Below are 4,026 nucleotides of genomic sequence, written 5' to 3' on the forward strand. Positions count from 1 at the left end.
TATTAGTTGCACATCAGTGTAAAGAAAACCAAATCTTCATCACGGACCAATAAATAACATTGTGATAAATGGAGAAAAGATTGAAGTTGTCAAAGACTTCATTTTGCTTGGATCCACAATCAACCTTCATGAAAGCAGCAGTCAAGAAATCAAATGATATATTGCATTAGGCCTATCTGCTCAAGCGCAGTGATGTTGCTTTGAGGACTAAGGTATGCCAGACTCAAATAATGATATTTTCAATAGTCTCTTATGCATGAGAAAGTTGGACAATAAATAAGGAAGACTGTAGAAGAACTGATGCATTTGAGTTATCATGTTGAAGAAGAGAAAACTAAAAGTACCATGGGCTACCAGAAGAACATGCAAATCTGTGTTGGAAGAAGTATAGCTAGAATCCTCCTTTGAAGTCAAGATGATGAGATGTTGTTTATCCTACATCAGATATGTTAACCAGTCCCTGGATAAGGACATCATTCTTGGTAAAGTGGAGGGTCAGCAAAAAGAGGACAACTCCAATGAGATGAATTAGCATAGTGTCAGCAGCAATGGTCTCTATGAGTTGGTACTGACTCAATGGCACCTAACAACAACAACAACAACAACAACAACAACAACAAAGTGAGATAGAAGGAAAAAGACATGTGCAGAATCTTTGACCTCCCCCTCAAAATAACAAACCAGAATCGAGTTAAAAGGTGTCAAAATAATATCACAAGGGGCTTTGAAGTAAAAATAATTACTTATAGAGTGCTTAATATGTATTGACTTTTGTTTGAGTTATCTTCTCTTCTAAAATTCACCATTTTATGAAAATTACTAACATTTAGTGAGTGCTGAGGATGAGTTATAAATTATGTTCACGTTATGACCAAAATCTTACAAGCTATCTTCTCTGTTTTCCATCTTACAGAAGAGGCAAGAATTCATAAGAGGGTAAATTAATTGGGCATATACCCTACCAAGTAACAAATTTAATGTCCTCCCATTTTGTCTGACCTAGGGTCCTTGCTGCTTCTCTGGTCAATGGGGATTGATGACACATAAGTGATGTTTACCTGAGATGAGAGGAGTTTTCTGAAGGGCACCACTGGAAGCAGATGTGGACCTGCTTAGTGGGCTCATGAGAAGATGATCTCATCTGATGTAGGAAGACCTTCCTAGTGGCTAGGCATAGGCAAGACTATATGTTAGGGCTAGCCAGAGGCTGAGCTGTGGCCAAGAATGGGTGGAGGTATGCACTTCAAGTCAATCTTCATGTGTGAGAGACCAGAACTGAAGTCTAGGCTCTGTTTCTTCTCTGGAATCATTCAGTGTAATTCAAATACTACAGTCCCCTTGCTATGTGCCTCCACCCTAAAATTTATGTTGAAGTCCTAACCCCTGGAACCTGTAACTGTGATCCTGTTTGGATGCTATCACATTAGAGTCTTTGAAGATGTTATCAGTAAATCCTGTTCCCATTTGAGTGGTATCCTATAAAAAAGAGGTACAAAGACCGAGGAAGATGGCTATTTGATGGTGAAGTTACGCTTTAAGCCAAAGGACACCTGGAGCTACCAGAAACTGGATAGAAAAGACATGATTGATTTTCCTGTCCAGTCTTTGGAGAGAACATGAAGGATCATATTACTAGAAAAACGTATCCTGCTATTCTCTGCCGACCATACTGTAATAAGCTGAATTCAACACCTTGAATTTAGACAACTAGTATCCAGAAACTGCTGTTTAAAACCACCAAGCAACTCTGATCTTAAAAGCTTGTGAGCAGCCATCTAAGATGAAACTATTGGTCTATCCCTGTCTCAAGCACAGAAGAGTAAAGAAAATTGAATATAATGCTAACAGTCTAATGGATTAAAAGACCATTCAAATCTTAACTTTTATGACCCTGATAGCAGAAAAACTATATGTCCAGCTGTGACTACCAACTTTTCTGAAAGGGGCCACATTATAAGGTCATGAATAGAATGGGAGAAGAATGTGTAACAAAATGCACAATCATAAAGAAGACCAGTGTTATTGGTTGGAAAGAGATTGATGAAGCCCCTTGAGGATTGGAACTGATTTCATCTCCATGGTCAATTTCCAGCCAAATCATAGACTTGTCTATAAGATAGCAATTGCACTAGGGAGGTGTGTACTCCTCAGAAAAATCACCCATTTAATATCAAAAGGGCAGCATTTACTCAAGCACACAATTCAGAATGATTAGGAAAGGAGGTGGACTGGAAACAGGAACCAACAGGGAATAAATAATATTACATTGTGGAGATTTTTTTATTAATAAATCCTCACTGGTAATTATGGGGTTGGTGTATTTACCCCGTAAGTCATTAAATATCCATTATTAAGTAGTACATAATGTTAGAAGTCCTGGTGTGGTGCTGTGGGTTAATGAGCTGGACAGCAAAGTCATTTGAACCTCAAGGTCCGTAATTTAAGCTCACTAGCCACTCCTTGGAATCCCTATACCGGGTTGCTATGCGTTGGAACTGACTCAACGGCACTTTAATTTTTTGGCCAATGGTATAATTCACAAAGTGTATCCTGCACAATCCTATGCGATTCTTATCTCAGACAGGAGGCACACAAGCAGATCCTAGTCTGATTTTACAGATGAGAAAAACTAAGACCTAGACAGGTTGGGTAGGATTCTCAAAGTTACAAAGTCAGTTAATGGCAGACTGGGACTTTAGTAAGCTTCCTGCTCTCCCTCTTTGCCTTTCCAGGAACTAAATCTACTGACCACTACCTTGTCTGTAGACACAAAGAGAAGGGCCAGATTCCTTCCAGAGTTGGAGAGATGAGTGTTGGATGGAAAGAATGGAGACAGTAGCTATTGTATTTCTCTGAGTTTAGGCACAAACCAAGCATAGCAACTGGGCTAGTAGCTAATTTTTAGACTTGCCCAAGCATGGAGGAAATGAGATAATGAATTAATATTAAGATGTGATTGCTACTTTAATTCAGGAGCTCAGAGTCATTATGCTATGAAATTTACCTGGCTGCTCAGCAATGAAATTGCAGTTAATTAATTGTGCCTGGTTTTATGGAATCCTCCTAGTCCTTAATCTGCTGTTTTTGCGTCAGAGTTGACTAAGGGGGATGTGGATGGAGATGTAATTCCGTACTTGCAAAGTGGCTTCTGTGGGAGGTGCCTGGTGTTTCCCTTGTGATTCCCATTGAAGTTTTATACACATTCTCTCCTTAGAAGGATGGAGGGGTAGGGAGAAAACTGCAGGCTCTGAAAGGGTTCATTTATTTCTATTAGGGCTGCAGAGCAAATGGGAATCAGGAATCTGGAAGAGGAAGGAATATATGAAAGAGTACTTGGTATATATGAATAGAGCAGTCGGGAAGCAGAGCCTTAACTCCATTTTAAAATCTTGACAATGCATCTAGAATGTGTCTTGAATTTCAAAAGCTGCCTTTCTTAACAGCAGTTACCCTAACCCCAATGCTGACCTAAAGAAAACATTCCTTTTTTTGGTGAGGTCTGTCAGGTGCAGGATATTGCATTTTATTTCCAGAGGGTTTTCCCACTATAATCAAACAGATACATGAAGTGATAGATAGCTTATACCCAAAGGGTGTTGATGCACAGCATTATTGATAAATCTTTATGATGGACCCTCAGAAACAGGCATGATTGAGGAAGTAATTTTACTAACAACTTACCAGAAAAAATGTATCCTACTACTCTCTGGCGACCATACTGTAATAAACTGAATTATATGTACCTTCAACCAACCATGTAACCCCACTTATACAAATCTCTGCTTCTAGATATCCTGTCTTTGGCTCCCCTGATTGTCTTTTAGCCAGTTATGATTTTGTAACTTTTAGTTCTGCTTTGACTATACATAAATATATTTTTCTTTATTGTCCAGTGGAGTAGTCATTTTCACTTTGTGACTGGATGTCTTCCTTGTCCTGTACGTTTTTATCTCTTAAGCAACCTTTATTACTTTTACTTTAAACAGACTCTGTGATAGTGCTTTATGACAGGATCAGGGGATTTAA

This window comes from Chrysochloris asiatica, unplaced genomic scaffold (genome assembly GCF_000296735.1).
Source record: "Chrysochloris asiatica unplaced genomic scaffold, ChrAsi1.0 scaffold00357, whole genome shotgun sequence".
In the NCBI taxonomy this organism is placed as follows: domain Eukaryota; kingdom Metazoa; phylum Chordata; class Mammalia; order Afrosoricida; family Chrysochloridae; genus Chrysochloris; species Chrysochloris asiatica.